Raw genomic sequence first — 20,811 nt, 5'->3', positions numbered from 1 at the left:
CGGATAATTAATTGGCATCTGCTTTGCTGATTGATACCATTTAAGTTGTTATTGAAGAAAATTTAATTGGTTCCAGCTCAAATGTAAACATTGCTGTTTTTCTCCACAGTGTGGGGAGACAAAACAAGTAACTGGGAGGATCTCCTGCGTTGGGAAACCGAATGAAGTTTTTTTTCTGAGACTGGAAAATATAACAAATAACCTTCAATAACAGTGCAATAAACATTTTCCAGCCACACACACATACACACACGCAGACTCATAAACTGAAAACAAAACAGCCACATGCTGTACACTCACGTTACAACAACTCCCTGTTTCATGGTGAATCATGCATCATCATGGCCATCCATTATACCTTGAGACTGCACCATAACAAAAAGCTTTGTTTTTATGATTCATTATGTATTCACCCATTTGATGTCTATAGTTTTTAGGCTACATATAAAAGAGTCTATCTCTAAATCTAAGCTCAAATGCAAGAGACACCAACCTTTGCTTCAAAAAAGTTGAAGAAACAAAATATGCAGCAGTTAAGTTAGATATTAGCGTTTTACTTTTAACTGGTAGACTCTGCAGTCCTCTGTGTGACCTTCACGTCAGAGTTCGGTGGGAGTGTTAAAAAGGAATTATCCAAATCTCTCCTCTGGCACATAGTTCAGACAACAGGTAGACTCCAACCAGTCGCATCAAAGAGCCAGCAGCCCTACCATTTTTGGCCCGCACTGCCCGCTTTTAATCTGGCATACTGGGATAAAAATACAACACAGTGGGTCAAAGACATCTGTCAAAATAACAGGGGGTAGCATGTTTACCACAATAAAATAAAACCTTTTAGCCAAATAGCCAAATCCATGGCTTTGACTTTATTACCTGCCTTATTTACTGTAGCACTTAAAGGAGAGATCTGTAATATATTTACTGTAATAAATCATAAAATCACCCTGATGTGCCATCAGATATTGCAGGAACATGAAAAGTTAAAATACTTAGCCAGTATGTTCTCCTTTGAAATTTCTATTCCAGTCCTTAACTTGACGAATGTTTGTTGAATAAATTAGTGTCTGATTATGAGTCATAAGAAACTATTAATGATCTTTAAGGAGTATATCTTTATAACAGTTAAACTGAGCAAAATGTTAATGAAGTCTGGCAGGCAGTTACTGAACTCCAGAGTGTGGATTTTTGTATTGTGCTTTTGTTTTCAGGATAACAGTGTTCCTGCAGTGTTCCTGCAGTGTTCCTGCAGTGTTCCTGCAGTGTTCCTGCAGTGTTCCTGCAGCCTGCCTGAGCTTCCTCAAGTCTGGGGAGGAGGGGCAGGGGGAAACAACTCACTTCAACCATAGACTGTATATTAAATAGGATTTCAACCAAGTTAATATATCTGTCTCTGGCTCCAGCTTCTTACTTGGATCACAGAACTAACTTTTAGACACCCAACTCAAAAATTCGATATTGCTCCTTCAACACATCTTTGGTATCTCTCAGCATTCTCTATCCTGTCTTAAACCAAAAGATTCTGGGTTCATTTGACTGCAGCACCAGAACTTAAATTAAAATCTTGACTTCAAAATCTTGAGAAAGAGACATGAGATCCTCTGACCCAAAAGTCCTGTCTGTTGCGAGATGTAGCACTAAATGTTCAAGCTATTTTCAGATGCTGCCCCAAAATCAAGACATTTCCCCTCTCCTTTCATTTGATCTTCTCCCTTTATTGAACCTTTCAAGATTAAATTTTAAAAACACTTTAACCTACCAGCGCTCTGCTGTTTTGACTTGAGTGTTTGCTCCATATGCCACATACATCTGCAAGCTTTAGCTGTTTGTACTGGCATTTTTTGCAGAAAGATGTTTGATGTTAAAAACACTCTTTTTCTACTGAAATTTGACACATGTAGATAGCAAATAAGCCTCTGTCATGAATGAGATTTCACTGTGACTCATGCACTGACACACACAGATGACAGTGTGGCTGCTCTGTGCTCAGATGAGTCAGTGTTGGGAATTTAAATGTGTATTTTAAAGCATCTGATATGACAGCTGCTGAGGATATTGGATGCATTAAAAACAAAACAATGAGGTGCTCACTTATGCTTGTCATGTTATTGTTGTAAATGATAAAAATGATGCAGTTAAGATTGTTTGTGGGATGAAATTATCAGGTACATTCAGTCAGTGAGTTATTGCACAAATCTTGCACGGTCCTTGACATTTAATCCCAAATGTGTGAGAATCCTACGGTGGTTTGCCTGTCAATCCATAAAAATGTGGTGGCTAGTAATCCTGCATGTGATATTGGCAGAGCAGTGGTTTACCATAATCCCAGGACATTGGCTCAACCCCCAGGCCAGTGTGGAGGGGCCAGGTTCTAATCCAAGGTCACTTTTTCAGCCATGTCTGTCCAAGCACATTATTACATTACATAATGTTCACTTTTGGGGTAATAAGTGATTAAAACTGCTGGAATAGTGTTGTCAAAAGACACGTTTCATTGGTCACTTTGTTTGGAAGCATTTTTAAAGGGACAGTATCAAAAAATACATATTTTTCCTCTTAACTGTAGTGCTATTTGTACGGCTGTTCGATCCCTCGTCCGGTCTTGACTACCCTCCTGCTCGTCCACTGTCGGCTCATCTACCCTGTCTGACTACTCACCTGCTCCAACTCTACCACCTGGCCTCGACTCCCCCTCCTGCTCGTCCATCGTTGGCTTGTCTGCCTCGTCTGACTGCTCCTGTGGTTCTAGATCCTCCGCCTCATCGACCTCGTCTCCTGCCTGCCCCCAGCGTGCATCTACTTTTGGAAGAGATGCAATGCAATGTAAACATTAGTGGCATACTCCTTGGCTGAGCTGTAAACACTTGTCCATTTTTCAAATGGCACCTCAAGCTGAGTGTCATCTAATTCTATTATATTTGAGAGGAGGCAGACATCCACACAGCTGACATCTCCAAAACTCTGCAACTCACCAAAACTATCTACATGGTTAAATAGCACTACAGGTAAGGAAAAAAATGTGTATTTTTTGATTTTGGAGTTAACTGTCCCTTTAAGCATCACCAACAGAAATGTTGGCAGGGAAGCTAAATCCAGTTATTGCAAAGCTGATGAATAAAAAATAGAAACAAATCTTCCCAGAGATTTTCTGTCTGAAGTCAAACCACAAAGGGGACCCTGAGAGAAGATCAAAAGACTGTCGCAGAAAATAGACAAAGGCAACCAGCAATACAAAAACAAAACAAGACTGTTAAAGTAGATACAAGTGAATGTGAATACAGAAGCTGAACTATAAAACCTATAAGAAGTATACTGAGGGAAGGCTATACAAAAAAGGATTACTGCGGTCAACATTAATGTTTTTTTCACTTGCCCAGCCAGGCAAGAGGGTCAGAAATCTACTTGTGCAAAGTCAATTCTTACTTGCCCCTGTACAAATTAACAATTTAACAATTAAAGTTAATTGACCACTATACCTCAGCTATTAGTGTTCTGTATTCTGTCACCCTTTTCAAATGACAAAAACTAGAAGAGGTCACTCAGAGTGCAGATCTGTCAGGGAACCTGAAAGCAATATTTGAATGTAATGCCTCTGTAATCACCAACATTTTGATAACTGTAATTTAGTTACATATTTTTATAAGTAACTTTAACCGATTACAACTGCATTTATTTTGTAATTTATTTTGTAATTTAATTACAGCTAACTAGTTACAGGTAAAGTGGTGAAATTTCTTCAATATCCAAATTAGAAGTCACAGTCACCTTTGACCACCAAAACCTACTCAGTTCATCCTTGAGTCCAAGTGCATATTTGTACCAAATTTGAAGAATTTTCCTTGAAGTGTTCCTGAGATATTGTGTTCTTAATGGTCATGATGTCACAGTGACCTTGACCTTTGACCTTTGACCATTAAATTCTCTCAAGACATTCCTTTACAAGAATGACCCAACAGCTGTCACCAATTGTCAATCACAGAGTTCCATCAGCATACTGTCATGAATGTGGACTAAAAAAAAACTAAGCTAATCAGTCTAGCTGTGTATGAATCCCATACACAGCTAGACTGATCAGCTTAGTTTTGAGCTGTGGATGAGTTCCAGGTCTGTTCATACATTCATGCTCACAATCGCATGATCCCCTCCAGGCTCAGGCCTGTTATAATAACAGCACCACTGTAAATTTTTTCCTTGTAGAAATGACCATTTTCAGCAGTGTGTTTAATCATAAAGACATCCTTCCTTCTCTTTATCATCATCCTTTCTTTCCTCAAACAACAACACATTTCAACAAACAGCCTGCTGTTAATGAGAACATGCAATTGCTTTTAGCTCAGCTTTGATGTGTATAATACAAAATGCTAACAAGATTGTACCCTGCTAACCTCTGCTTCCCCTCAGCCTGTTCAATATGAAATTGCGCTGCTGCTGATTCAATTTTTCAAAGTTTCACCAATCACATATTTATGAACAAACATGTCAGCAACAGCAATATGATGTAAATGGACAGCGTATAGCAGTGTCATTAGCATTTACTGAAACAAGAGGCAAAGCAGCACAACACATATTGGATTTTTCCTGCATACATTATGAGATTTAAATTTGTTTTCCTTCAAAACAACTGCTAGTATACAGTTCCTACTGCAAATATGCCCTCAATCGTCACAATTTCAGAGCTATGTACAGTGAAGTGTGGAGTTGTGTTGTGCCACAAACCCTGAAACTCCTTAACCTGCATCACTGGCTCATATTATACCTGCATAAAATGTAAGAATGTGAACAAATATGTAAAGGTGTACTTTGAAAACATCATAGATATCAATTAATTCACACAAAAATTAAAATAATCAAGTAATAATCTGAATCTTCTCTTAAAATGAATGGATACATACAGTTTAATTTGTCTCTTACAAAGCTTGTACAAATATTATTATCATGCAATCGCTGGCGTGTCTGTGAATGTGTGCATGTATGCATCCGTGCATTAGTGAGTGTGTGTGTGTGTGTGTGTGTGTGTGTGTGTGTGTGTGTGTGTGTGTGTGTGTGTGTGTGTGTGTGTGTGTGTGTGTGCGCGCGCATGATCAACAGATCTGCAGCTTGTCTGGAGCAGCTAATCTCGCATACTACTGGAGCGATCAGCCTGATTATTGTTAGGTTTTTTTTGTGCACACCCCTGACTATGTGCTGAAGCTCAAGAACGCTTGGAGAAAATTTCTTGAAACTTGGTTCAGGCGTCCACTTAGCCTCAAGGATGAACTGATTCAATTTTGTTGGTCAAAGATCATGGTGACCTCGAAGTTACAGGTCAATTTAATAGCAAGTTCCACATTGAATTCCTTCAAGGTTTTCACTACAGACATTATAAGAGTCTGGAGAGACATGGATCTAAACTGCAACTTGACTGGTTGGTGGAAACATACAACTGTGAGGCAGTGATTCTATTTTTTGACTGCTCTGTTTTATATGACCATTGATAGCTGACTTCTTACTCCTCTTAACCAGCTGCTGGGGCCCACAGGTGATGAACAACTGCTTCATTTTGAGCTACGGTGAGCAGGCCATTTGGGCTGACTATAGATCTGTAACGATTAATCGATTTATCCCTTACTCAATTATTCATCAGCTATTACGTTAATAGTCTTTGGGCTGCGAACAAAAACAAGACATTTGAGTTCATCATCTTGGGGAAAACAGTGATCAACATGTTTCGACTTTTTTCTGTCATTTTATGGAGCAAACAATTATTCAATTAATTGAGAGAATAACTGAGAGATTAATCGATAATGAAAATAATCATTAGTTGCGGCCCTAGTTGACTGGACTGCCTACATTCATCTTTGTTTCTGTGACTCACTGAACTTTTTTATTTGTGTGTACTTTGTTTTCATTTCTTATTTAAGTTCTGACATCCAACATGAGGGACAGCTAATAAAAGAAATTGTTAGTACAGTGATAATGAAAAGTACAAAGAGAAAAAAGCTGATCGGTTTTGTTTTTTTCCCACAAAGAATGCATTGATTTCTGGACAAAATGGTTTCAGAATATCTGAATCCCAAACCAAAAAACACATAATAGGCCTTTAATAAGTGTGGTCTGTATTGGCAAAGCACCAAAAACTCATCAGAAATAATATAAAGCCTCTTCTCTAATATAAGCCTCACAATTCTATAAAAACACAAGAGGCCCAAGCACTTCACATTTAGACAAATGGTGTCACAGCTCTAGGTAGCACACGTACAGTACTAAACAACTGTGTTAATAAACACTCCAATGGGCCCTTCATCAATTCAGGCCACCTAAAGTTGTGTTCCTTTATGCCGCACTCTCTCTCACCAAATAACAAATGAGTGCAGAGCTTTAACAAATTAATCTAGTCTGCAGATGAGAGGGAGTTGGTAAATAATGAATCACACTGCCACCCACAAAGCAGACTCACACACTAAAGTGTGGATGCAGGCACAGAAGATTTCGAAAACCACACACACATAAAAGGAGCAATGGGGTGTCCTTGGGGAGAGGGCCAACATGGTGGTTGTGGCTCTTGTTCAATAGATGACTCAGTCCTTTTGAAAACATGGGATTATATATTCATTTGTGTCCCCAACAACTAAACTGATTGTAACCATTGAATAACAGGGTTCATCATTGTTGCACAAATACATGAGACAGTTAGCATCAGTCTACCCTGGATTTTGTTGAGGATGCAGAATATAACTGAAATGGTATTAGATGGCTTCTTGAGGATAGTTAAGGAGCTTACATTGAGGTTCATTGATACTGGTGACAACTGGGCTTAATCAAAATAGCGCAATCACTATATGACCAAATGAAATTTCCAAACCACAGAAGCTGCAAATTTTTTTAAATAATTTTTGATTGCTACAAATGTAACATAATCATGGGTTTGATGAGTTCTTTTCAGTGAAAATAAAAATTCTGGTGCAAAAATGATCATTCCCTCTAATCGTGAAGCACATTGAACCAAAAAACAGTGACTGTCCACTTTTTCTGTGGCTCTGGTTCAGGAAGTGAATTTCCCATTCATTCAATCCATTGAAATTTCAGAAAATCATCGTATAAAAATAATGAATTGTGACCACAGAACATTTGATTTAGGACAAGAAAAAGAAAAAGAAAATGATCACAAATTATATGTTTCTTGTTAAATTTAACTTCTGTAATTATCATAGCGTTTATATTATTAATAACAGTTTTGTAATGTATTGTAGTTTTTTTCACTGCAGCATCACAACATTATTAGTACAATTCATGTTAGCGACCTAGCTACTCAGCCTGCTCGCAGAACTACCTGTTCATGGGTTTCAGTAAACATTTCCATGGTAACAGTGAGCTTCACCAATCGGAGACTTTGCTGTCACACTTCTTGATTGTGGGTAGTGTCGTACTTCTCCATGGCATCATGAAAACAATGACATGACACAGAGTTGTGGCTTCTACAGGAGCATCTACCATCATTTCACAATCTCATCAAGTTTACTTTGGATGGTTACAACATTATTCCTATGATCATAAAGTTTTTTCACTTCCAGAATCTGTTGAGCTCTATGTCTGTCAAATTATTTTTTTCACCATATAATGCAGCTATAGTGACGATCCATGTTGCTGCTCCCTGCTTCTGAGTCCTCTGGGCGCTCAAACATGGCTCTTTAGCCATTTGAGTGATAGACCTGATGACAAAAGTTGTCAGGTTTAATTTTGTCTGGATTGAGTCACTGAGTGAGGTGGCAGTTCACCCAAACCATGTGGATATTTATCGTCACGGTTTGTTGAGTGAGTGAGTGAGTGAGTGAGTGAGTGAGTGAGTGAGTGAGTGAGTGAGTGAGTGAGTGAGTGAGTGAGTGAGTGAGTATGCATGTGTGTGTGTCTGGGAAACATTAGTGTCAGCAGCTACATTCAGATCCTCACGCTGAACTGAAGAAATCAATCTTGTTATTATCCAGCAAATAAAGTTTTTGGAGAAGCAATATGTGTAAAAGGGACATATTTAAGTCCCTAGTGTTCAAAAATCACTACTGCAGTCCAAAGAGTGAAATGGAGCTATAAAGAGTATATTATATTAAATTGGTTGAATCTCTTATGTCTTTAATACACAATCTATGGTTGAAGTGAGTCGTTTTCCCTCTCCTCCCCAGACGAGCGCAACATTATATTTTGACAATGTCGTGTGAAAATGAGCCTTAACTGTAAGATCATCAGCTGTTTATAACTGTCAGTTGTCTGTCAAAGTAAAGCTAAGCCCGTTATCCTGAAAACAAAAGCCTACTGCTCTGAAAATACACACTCTAGAGTCGGAGTTCAGTCACCGCCTGCCTGCCAGACTCCATTAACAAACTTTTTTTTGTTTAATTGTTAAATTGTTTTTGTTTAATTACTCTTATCTACTTACATTTGGCATTAATTTGACCTCTAATAAATGTGAAAAAATGATTAATCCAGCCTGGAATGGAAATTATAAAGAAGAACATGCTGGCTGTAGCGTTGTCAGAGAAGCCGCAAGTTAGCATGTTTTCTTCATTCCTGACGATATATCATGGTCAACTTATGATTTAGTATAGATAATATATTACAGATTTCTCCTTTAAATAAGTGGGGACTTGCAAAAGTAATGCATGTGATGTTAACTGGGTTCACATGACAATAATCTTCATGCACAACAAGTGCTGTAACATGAAGTGGAGATGAATTTTGCAGGTTATCTCACCATATATCCAAGCTCACAGTGAACCATGTACTGTATCAAACAAAGGATACATGTGTTTGTTCTGTCTGTATACTGTAACTGTCTAAACATTTGGGCTAGCTTGTTTTTCAAACTTCACAATATCATTGAACATTTTTTTTCTTTAGAAACTGCACAAGCCACTCAGTTGTTTTTGAAGCTAACAAAAGACAAACATTATTTCTCCAGTCAAGATGTAATTCTTGTTTAGAGATGCCAGTTATGTATTTACATTTGGCTACGTACCTACAATCTGTTTGAAGGGGTCGGACAGAGTTGAGCAGTATCCAGATTTTCACCAGAAGCGTCTCCTGTAAACAAAGTTGGACAGAAATGGCCTGTTTTTTTAAATCCAACCAAACAGCCAAAAATCCCAAACACATTCAGTTTATGGATCCACTTTATTTTACAGTACCTGCTAAAAAGATACAAGAAGTTGTACTTTATATCAAATTAGATGAAACGAGCAATAATATATTCTTTATAAGACAGAATTAGACCCTTTATTAGACATTATGAGACAATATTGGTGGGTAATTCAGGACACATTACAATAGAACTGTACATTAAAACTAACGTGTATTGCTTCCCTCTGTTAGACCCTTGTAATGTTGTATGTGTGGTGTGTAGTGATTAAGCTATAATTGGGTATGACTACTGTCTAATAAGAACACATTAGTTCTAGTGTTTGTCTTATTTAATGCAAAACACAACTTGTTACGTTGTATAAATGTGCTGTGAAATAAAGTGCAACCCAGTTTATTTACAAAGACAGGCCTAAAATCCTTAGATGAGCCAACCTGAAACCAATTAATTTAACATTTGTATGTGGAAAAAATCACTGAATTTATTATTTATTATTTATTATCAGGTTATCAAAATCGTTGCTGGATCGACTAATCATTTCAGGTCTAAATGACACAAGCAGACCTTATAAAAATGTATGACTCCAAATGCCTCCTCTGTGACATTTAAGCCTCTGCTCATTACAGCAGCAGTTGCAGGAGTAAAGGTAACATGGTTCATATTCATCACTTTTAACTTATAACTGTGCTTCACCTACACACCTACGCTGATCATCAACTTTTATGGTAAATGAACACTAAGATGAATCATAATATTATATAAATTTGATTTTTTATGATTATTGTCAAGGTAAAGCTGAAATTCTCCTCCTTTCCTTGTTTCCAGTTGTCACTTCATCTAAGGTCTATTCAGACTCAGAACCATTGTTCTTTTGTCACAAAAGGCTCTGATGCAATATTATTCTCAAGGCTCCCTGAATGGAGAGGGTGGCGCTGACAGCTTTCATCTGTAAATCACTCGGAGGCTCAGTTCTTCTAACGTACAAGAGCTGAAGACATCAGTGCTTCACTCCCTGGTTTGTGGTGGGAAACATCAAATATGCACAAATGGGAAAAAGAAAAAAACATTACTGACAGCACCCCCATCTCATTTACGCTTTGATCAAGAGCAAATAGCGGCTTCGCTTCAGTCTCCACACAATATGTGGAAAATCACACACACACACACACACACACACACACACACACACACACACACACACACACACACACACACACACACACAAACATGTACCATAAATCAGTAAATTAAGTATGCACCACCGTTATCAACAGAATATTCACTGTTTCTTGATCAAATTATGAAGATAATGTGGCTTTTCCTCCACTGAATGAAAGAATGTGTCAAATGTATGAAAAGACTGAATATATGAAGATTTATGAAAAGACTTATTTCCCTCTGGTACACTGGTAGACTCAGAGGAGAGCAGCGGGGTAATTGCCCTTTCTGGTGCCCACACGTTTAAAAAAATACCACAAAAGTGTCCTTTGGGATGCCCCTGTGGCAGATAAACCATGATCAAGTATCCTCTAAAGTGCCCTTCCAGTGGATAAAACACGGTGCAGCACAATTTTCAGCACATTCGTGCCCCACTGCATACAGCTGGTGCCCTTTTTATTTTCTCGCCCCTGCCTCTCAGACAGCCTGAGGCCACCACTGCTCTACTGTATCACTCCGCAAAGTCCCTCCCACCAAACCTACAAGCTCGAGTGGCAGCAGAAGGAGCCGGCTGCCCTGCAAAACCGCTCTCTGCTCTCCACTGTGTGAGCCTCGCCAGGACCTCAGTCCCCCTTGGCGCGACTTGTCTTCTCAAAGACACCCCTCTAGCACTTCCCCGCCCAAGGGCAGAATGCCCCAGGCTTCAGAAGCAGTTGTGCCACCATCCAACGGCTGAATGAGAGTCTAGTACACCACACACACATCCTCCTGTCCCACCTTATAATTTACTCCCCACTGTTTGTCATCGTGCTTCTTTGCCACTCGTCTATGCAAGTGTCATGGCATTGAAAATAAAGAGCCTGAAGCACCACGAGAAGACAGTATGTCAAGTTCACATGGGTAGGCAGAGGAGTTATTAGAAATGAATCACAAGATTTGGGATTTTCCACCACTGAATCAGGCTTTCACCATCTGAGGAGATGCACATATGCATTTGAATAACAACCAATAGGAAGGCCCTCTCTCCGAAATGACCTGTGATTGGCCCAAGGTGTCCATTCACGGGCTAAACTTTCCAAAGCCTCAACTGAGCCGAGGGGAGGAGCAGGAATCTAGTTTTCCCTCAGACCACCTGAATTACATTATGCTGAAAGGTCATTATGAAATATATATATTTTTTTATTATTATAATTTTTGACTGGGTAGGTAAGTGCCCCAACTGAACAGTAGGAAATGCTACTGCTGCCATGAGATCACTTCAAGAGACAGCTCCAGAAATCAGCTTCTTTGGTTGCACTTTATTTTATAGCACATTAATAAGATGTAATAGGTCATGCTTTATATTAGATTAGACAAAAGAAATAAAATGTTGTTTAACAGACATTAAAGAAACACGACAATATACAAATTAAACACCATACACTTAACATTAATAAAATGTATCAAGTAACAAAGCTTTCTTTATCAGAAAGTATTAGTCTCTTTATTGGACCGTTATTAATCTGTATTGGAAGGTAATTACTGTATAATAAAATGAAATCACATATCTGCTACTTTAAAAACAATGTGTGAACCAGATCTATCAAGTAAAGGCCAACATTATAAAGGTAGAGGAATATTTTGTCTGTGGGTGACTGTACAGGTTCATTGTAATACCATAGGCATATAATGTGATTTGTTATTAACAATGTGATTTCAGCCACAGATGGTGTGTCTCAAGTAGCAGATATGTGATTTTACTTTAGATTGCGGTTTTGTTGTAATGTGTCCCTAATTACCCTCTAAGAAAGTCTAATAATCTAAAACAGGGTCTAATAATGTCGAATAAGGAATACATTACTTCTAGTTATTTTATTTTTCTAATCTGATACAAAGTATAGCTTAGTAAATCTTATTAGTGGAACATTAGGTATATGGTGTCTAATTAGGGTATAAATACTGTACTAAATAACATATTATTCCTAGTTTTTTTCAAATTTTACTAACAGTATGAGTTGTTAGGTGTACAGTGTCTCATTTAGGTATCTGTGTTTGTTTTATGACTAATAAAGAACATTTTTCATTCTTGCCTACTGCTTGTTACTTCTTATTCATGTACTGTAAAATAAAGTGCAACCTCAAAGTCTTTGCGGAAAAGGTCAAGAATTTGCCTCTTTGCCATGCAACTGGCTGTTTAGATATTAAACTTGGTACAAGCATTGAACAATAACAACATGACCTTTATACAATTTTCCCTGAAAAAAGACAAATTATCTGGTCTTATCCCTTGCACTCAGTTTATTACATGACATTTTGGTCAATAGACCTTAATGAATAAAACTTAAAAGAAGACTAGATAATATGTTCTATAAATGAGACACCTTTTTTTCTTACTTTACCCTTAAGTAAGTGCCGTCCATCCATAGTTGTATCTACACAAATATCAGAAGCACTCATTACACTGGCAATCAGAAAATCCAGCCTTAATGCCATTAGCACATCTGAGATCAGGCAGACAAAGCAGATGCCACAAGAGACGTGGGATCAGAGGCTCAGTCAGAATCTGGGATTCAAAAGAAACTCTCTTCCCTCTTTCACTCGGCTTTAAATCTTTATCCATTCCTCAAAACCTGTCATCCTCTACTGCATTCCTGCACCGGAGCTTCTTTTAATAACCATCCTCTTTATCTCTGTCTCATGTTTCTCCCTGCTGCCTCCATGCTGCACATGTGACTCACCTCTAATGATACCTATTGTATAGGTATATACCAGTGTATTGTATCAGGACCAATTATCTGAGATGGTAGGTGGATGAGAATGGGCCGGCTAGAGCTATTTTCCCCGCATAGTTAGCGATGGTATTGATTAGTGGAATAGCACCATTGTAGAGAGGCATGGCATATTGTGTGAGAAAACATAAGAAAAATTCAATAAAGACACATCAGGTTTACACTCACCGTCTACTACAAAATGGTATTGACAATTTGTTTTGGCATGGACTGTTTGACGTTGATTTGAGCTAATTACACCTCACACTGCAATTAACAAGCTTATAGGAAATCAGTAGAGTAATGAAAAGGGGAGGCTAAAGCTGGGCTGAGCAATTAACTAACCAAACAAATAATAACCCAAACTAGACAGAGCTTAGGCACAGGGGACCAGATAATGACATGAAAATGAAAACAGCACTGACAAGTACATACACAACAGGTCTGAGTGATGGTAGTATTATGGAAAATCCAATCCGCAGAAAGCTTAACAGGTGAGGGTTGAAGTCTGGACTGTCAATCATCCGTCGGTGTTGCGCCAATTGCGTCGACCTTTTTCTTCCTCGACGGCAGCTCTCATGTTCAGCTGCACTGCAGTGCCAGCCGTTCAAAGAGCCATGCTTCCCTCTGCCTCCTGTCCCAGCCGTGCCCTGCTGACCCTCATTATAACAGCGCCCACGACCACCACTGTGCGTAATTGAACCGCGGTCCTGCTAATTTGTGCCGCAGGAGTGGGAACCCATAAATCACCTTTGTTCTGCTCTTGATCTCTCAAAGTTCAACCTACTGGCTCAGAAACACAACTCAGTCTTCGGACCACAGAGGAGGAATGAGGATACACTTTATAATGCAGCCTGCAAGTTACAGTCTAACTTTGCTGTATGAATCAGTGCATAATAAAGTACTAAGCAGTTCCTACTGGTATTTAAGACACAGTGGAAGAAAACAAGACTATGGGGCACAACAAAGGAACAACTGGGCATTTTTGTAAATACTGGGTATCTACAGGATACAGTACTGAGAAACAGTTTTAGAACGAGCCAGGTGCTATTTGCACCCAACTGGAATAGCCAATGTGCCTATTTGCACCCAGGATGGAATAGCCAATGTGGCTATCTACACCTGGGTGTATACAGCCAAGAATGACAGAGACAAGCAGCCAGGTGTCCAAAGCTAAAAATGGTATTTGGTATTTTGCTAATGTGACTACTGACACCCAGAAACAAACCATAATTTTTCCCCCAAACCCAGCTAGGTTGTTTTGTTGCCTAAACCTAACCAAACTGCAACTGAAATTTGAAAACAATAAGATCTAGTAACTATCAAGCATCACTGACATGTAAATTCTACAAAGACAATGAAAGTGTGGATGTCCATGGTGGGACGTGAACCCCACCTCACAGGAAAGTCCTGGACTTAAACCACTTGTCCACCACAGCCTCTTATAAACAGTGAATTAGTCAGTTGCAAATACCCAGATTGCTGCCATGTGCCTACTCTTACTCAGGTACAAAAAGACACGAGGACCACTGTGTAGGATGTCGTGCTGTCTAGCACTGATCTTGCAGATTGCAAACCCCTCAACATGGCAGCGACCTGCACCCTCTGTAGATATCAACAGTTCATTCAGAGGCCCCCGACCTCTGACAAAAACAGAACAATTCTTATTTTCAGGTGACCGTAGACTAATGAAAACATATCAGCAGCTAAACCAAAGTTCAATGAACATGATTTATGCAGGAGAAATAAACAAACAACAGTTTGCTGATGCTATCATGATAAGATTTATTTCACTAATATTCAACTTGAATCCTCTTTTCAGCTGCTTCCTATTATAAATATTGGTGATGATGGGTTTTTTTTTGCTTCTGAAGAGGGACATACCAGAAAAAGTTTGGGAAACACTACTCATGTATTATATTCCATTTCTGACATATTCTTTCAATAGACCCCCCCTAAATCTACCACACTGGACCTTTAACAGCACTGATATTCTGAAGAGTCTGTGTAATAATTATAATATACTGTGTTTCACAGTTATACATTAGTACTACAGTAACAAAATGGGCTTTGAGAAAACCTCTTAAAACTCGTTATTTATTGATTCATATATTTTATATATTCTTCAGTAACGCCACCATTTGAGTTTCAAGAGATCTTCTCAAAGCTCCTTTCTTTACCTCACTGTTTCCCTGCAGTTTTTATATCACATTATATCTCTTGAATATGTTATACCATAAATACTTTACAGTTTCTGCAGTATCAGCAATATCAGTGTTGTTAACACAATTTTTTCCCCAAATTTAATCTCAGTACTTTACATCGTAGGTATATAATATATAATATTCTAAAATGTTCAATTGTTATCCCCTTATCCCTCATTCTTCCACAGTACCTATATTTAAGTGCCAGTAGGGATCAGGAAGGACTTTATTGGTACCTGACTCATAATGTTATGAAGTGTTGTCAAAGAGCAGTGAACTTTGTGAAAACATTCATAAATGCTTGATCAGTTAATATTAATGTTGAATTATTAAATGGTCTGTTGCCCATTTTGAGCAAAAAGCATCCCCTTCATCCCCAAGACATTTTCATTAATGTTAACTCATCACACTACACCTGCACAGGCAAACACAACACACCTGTTTTTCCTTATCAACAGACAGGAAAAATCAAAGCAGTGACAACAAAAACACAAAATTTGCTTTAAATTTTAATTAGAAATAGGCAGAGCTGAAGGCCAAATATTTCATGAAAGTCAAATCTAAAGCAACATTTTGTCCGTTTTGTTGTAGAAAATGCTCATCTGCTGGTGCAATCACTTGAAGAAGCAACGTCTTATATAAGTGTTGCTTGAATTGCTGTTTTCCTGCAGATGTGTTTGAATCATGTGGTCTGAGAATCCCTTCTTGATGTCTTCCTCACAACAAAACATGACAGCGGCACCGTGTTCTGTAATTGATTCAGTGAGGAGCAGACACGTGTACTGCCGAAGTCCTCTGTTCCTGCTAACAGCAAACAATAGTTATGAAAGTGATATTTTTATATCTGACTGCAGCAATCTGAACAGGTTCACTGTCACAGCAATATGTGGCTCGTGGTTATCAAACATGGCAGGTAAACAAAACACTGCGATACAACCACAACAACAAGAGATAATTGAGAAATGCCGCCTGAGTCACATGTTATGGGAGAGTCGCATCTTTCAGCATAAAGCAAGACCTCACAGGCCTCTGGAAAACTATTCAAACTGAAATTACGTTTTAGTGGTGCAGCCCCTGGGAGCGTGAGAATGAAATTCTGCACATATCAAGCACTCACCTAAGGCAAAACACCGTAATGAATTTTTATTGCTGCACAGGCAATGAGTGCTGAATTGAGAGAAGATACGAGCAGTTAAAACCCTAATAGATAATTTCTAAGTGTGTCATAGATAGAAGGAGATAGAAGCGGGAAAGGTGAGAGGAGGGGCGGCGTGGTTCGGCTTAAATGATGGAAGGATGATGGAAGGATCATGAAAGGATCACAGCCGTCAAATCATAGGTGCAATCAGGCTGTCAACATCAAATGCTTTAACTTTAAGACTAGAATTACCGCCTTGCAATTGTATCCACCAAACAGTCAAGTTGTTGTTTACATCCATGTCTGTCTAGGCTCATATAATGAATCTGTAAATACTCTGAAGGAATTTAATAAAAAGGTATTAAGCAATCTTTTTGGCAATATGTATATATATATATATATATATATATACATATACAATATGTATATATATATATATATATATATATATATATATATATATATATATATATATATATATATATATATACATATATATATATATATATATACATACATACATATATATATATATATACATACATACATACATATATACATATATATATATATATATATATATATATATATATATATATATATATATATATATATATATATATATATATATATATATATACATGCTGACATTACTTAGAGACTAATTTGGTAGAGCTGAACATTATGATGTCACAGAGAAGTTGACCTTGGCCACAAATGAGTTTTATGAAGTCACAGTGCCACTGACATTGAAATTCTAATAAAAGTGAATTGTGCCAAATTTTAAGAAATTCTGTCAAAGTTCTTGAGATATTGCGTTCACAAGAATGGGACAGATGTGAAGTCACAGTGACCTTGAACTTCAACATTTGCCCGTTAAAATCAAATCAGATATCATCACTGAGTCCAAGTGGACATTTGTGCAAGTTCGACAGAATTTTATCAAGGTGCTCTTCAGATATCATGTTCACAACAATGGGACAGACATGAGGTCAAAGTGACTTGCAGCTACGACTTTTAACCACCAAAATCTAATCACTTCTTCCTTGAGTCCAAGTGGATGTTTGTAATAAATTTGAAGAAATTCCATCCAGGTCTTCCTGAGATATTACATCAATGAGGGCCAAACATGAGGTCACAGTGACTTTTGACCTCCAAAATCTCATCAGTTAATTCTTGAGGTCAAGTGAACATTTGTGCCAAGTTTGAAGAAGTTCCATCAAGGTGCTCTTGACATATTTTTCTAACAAGAAAGGGACGGACAGAACCCAAAAACATGCCTCCATCTACAACCATTACAGGCATGAAGCCATAACAATTAGGGACATCCCGATACAACTTTTTCACTTCCGATACGATACCGATATTGCAGCCTTGAGTATTGGCCGTAACAATATCAATCTGATACAATATCAGCACGAATCATACATACTTTTATTACTTATTTTGTGGTGTGGAATGTTAGAAAAGGCTTGATCAAGTGATGTTACTCAAACAGAGAACAATAGTCAGCAACCAGCGTCACCTATGGATAGAAGTGCTGGAGCAGAAAATGGACTGCTGATCAGAGCGCTTATATCAGAGATTTTAGATGCAGTCCGATAAAATCCAATACTCGTTTTTTGGCTGATATCGGACCAATATCCGATATCAATAGTGGATCGGGACACCCCTAATAACAATGAAATGGTTTAGATGTCTAGTATATTGCATGATAGATTTTCATTTTAAAAAGAATTACATTTTAACAATGTAAAGTCTTTCTCTGTGACTCCAATCAGTCTCAGATAGAAAATCCCTCTCTTGGCTTAGGTTCAAGGCCTCAGAATCTTTCGTTACACCTTTCCCTGCTGAATAATGCTGTCTCAGCCTGAAACCTTTGATCCACAGGCAGAAAGGGAATCTAAATTCAAATGTAAGAAAGTGTTTGATCCGGACATGGTGACTCCTTGATTGCAGCTGACACGATGATCTATCAGATTACATAGAAGCAAGAGGTGGAACAAAGGACTATCAGCTCATGACACTGTATGATAACAGTCACTTTACAAGACGTACAAGTTGGGTGCTACCCAGGAGAGTAACACAGACCTGAGAGCTCACTTGAAAACGCAATTATCATTTTAATGGCATGTCATCAGAGTTTACAGGCGTTGTGAACTAGTCAATCAGCTCTACAAAGTGAACGGACAGGCTTAAGGTCATCCTCTCATCCTGCCCTCGCGGCATCTTGGGCTCTTTCTCTTTCTTGCATGTTCTTTAAATAATACAGCATAGCATAATTTATCAGTTCAAATTAAGGTTATCCACTGTTTTAAATCAAGGAAATATTTTAATCATGCAAAATATTTTCTGGCCTGTGAAATAACTAAAGCATTATCTATGTAAGAGACCACTTAAGATTAAGGCTGTTCGCAGCCTTCTGTAATATTTACAACATTAACTCATTTGCAAGCCAAAAGTCATAAAACACTTCTTGTCTTTGTACATAATACATGAGATGCATCCTAAGAATTTAGCCAACAGCCATTTCAACTTTTAACATAACACTTCTGCTGCTATACTACAGTTCAGACTGCACATACTGAATAAGACATAAAAAACAACAGATGCTCAAAACTCTGCAGGATCCCTCATTTAATCACATGACACGGGTCCAACTATACAAACAAAAGCGCCGCCTCCACATATGGTGACTGCCACATACACCCCCGCACACACAACGGTGTCTGAAAGGCGTAAGAGTGGAGTCAGGTTAGATTATATCCACATTGCTGGCAAGTAAACATTTACTGCCCACTCTTTGCTCTCTCCAGCAGGTTGTGTTTACTGTAGGGCCTAAAGAATAAACGGTATGTTTTCACTGTTCACTTATTCATCCGGCCAATTATTATGCTGCTGCTTATTCATGCATTTACTGTTGTTGCAACAGCGTGAGGTGCGGCCTTAGCAAGTTTTTGAGAATAATTTCTGAGTAGGGGCGGGTGATATCAGCCAAAACCTTTGTAGCACCCCAGCACTCCATAGTATTTTAGACCTGTGTGATTTAAACGACCTTAAACTGGAATGATGGGGTGTTTGGGTTTGTTAGATTCAAGGTTTACCTATATTAGGCGGAACGCAAATCTCCCTGATTACAAGCAAAACTGCTACACTTATCACTATTCACCTTTACATTTACTGACTGGACCCAGACATTTTTTTTAAATAAAGAATATAAATTTATTTGAAGTTCAGTTTTATAAGAAATTACAAAATTGCCCTTTAATTTAAATAAAACACAAAAAACACAAATGAAATACAAATGTATCCCTTAGAAAATACCAGTAAACCAAATTACCTTGACCCAATTTAAAGTAATCTTTCAATTACTGAAAATGATTAAATACTTAATAGCCTCCTACCCAAATTGGGTAGGAAACAAGGCTTACTTGTTACTACTGATTACTAGAACAGTTGGCTTCCAATCACGTGCATTCACCATTGTTAACAAATGTGGACCCACACACACACACACACACACACACACACACACACACACACACACACAAAATTAAAAAAAGTTGCAGGCCTGTGCACAGTCCTTGCACAATGCAACTGGTTGAATCTTTATTCATGGAAGGAAAAGTAATAGGAAACCTCACCCACAGTTTGGCGTTCAGGTTCAGTAGAGAACGGTCAAAGTCCGAAAGATGGACACCAGGCAGCAACGGTGAAGAAATCCGCGTCAGGAGTCCAGGCGCAGTCCTCCGGAAACATGAAGTAGTCCTTGTCGGTCAGCTGCGTCGTCCTCCGCTCCCGTGCTTCCTGAGCATGGCGTCCTCCCTTAGCAGGCGTCTTCAGGGTGTTAGTTGAGGCACACGAACACAAATGGTCGCTTTACTCACAGCAATTCAGGAGCAGATGTGCCCAACAGTCCACAGCTACATTCTTCCGCTTCTTACTTAAACTTTGCAGAACTCTGTATTTCCATGGTGGTTTCACCTTCTTCAGTCACGCCTCTCCTACTGTCGTTTCTGTTTCGTCCTCCGTGTTTTTTTTTTCCTCCGCCCCCTACAGCGCTCTCTTCCTTATATGGTCAACTACCACAGGTGAATCTGACTGACAACTTCAGGAACCAATGACACACTGAAATGGTAGACGAAATTAAAGCCATGCTATGTAGGTTTTGACCTGGTTCAGTTTACACTTCAATATGCCATTTATGACAGTTTATTTTAACATTACCTCAACAGATTATTTTAACCATTTACTCAGCTATTTACACAATACTTTATAACAACCCAGTTAACCATTTATTTTCCTTTATAAACCAAATTTGCTTTCAGTTTAAACATCTTATTATATTATTTTTGTCTGATTTTAGTAGAAATTAATTTGTTTTAACCCCTTATATTTACACCGGGCTACACCTTTCACTGTATGGGCAATTTCATATCATGGTACCAGTATATGTCAAGA

At 38.3% G+C, this 20,811-nt stretch overlaps 1 long non-coding RNA gene across 2 annotated transcripts in view; it reads right to left on the bottom strand.

Annotated features, from left to right (window-relative positions):
• Positions 1-20,133, bottom strand: part of LOC146309939 (uncharacterized) — an 83,443-nt gene extending 63,310 nt beyond the window's left edge. For both annotated transcript variants that reach the window (XR_014772488.1, XR_014772489.1), the window contains exons 1-2: positions 19,995-20,133; positions 8,984-9,048 (exon numbers count right to left, since the gene is read on the bottom strand). This is a non-coding gene — a long non-coding RNA (uncharacterized LOC146309939). The remainder of the gene's footprint in view (positions 1-8,983; positions 9,049-19,994) is intronic.
• Between the last annotated feature and the right edge of the window lie 678 nt (positions 20,134-20,811).

The sequence above is a fragment of the Lutjanus erythropterus genome, chromosome 19 (genome assembly GCF_056507025.1).
Source record: "Lutjanus erythropterus isolate fLutEry1 chromosome 19, fLutEry1.hap2, whole genome shotgun sequence".
In the NCBI taxonomy this organism is placed as follows: Eukaryota; Metazoa; Chordata; class Actinopteri; order Lutjaniformes; family Lutjanidae; genus Lutjanus; species Lutjanus erythropterus.
Note: the sequence above shows the minus strand (reverse complement) of the source record. Positions and strands in the feature narration are given on the sequence as shown.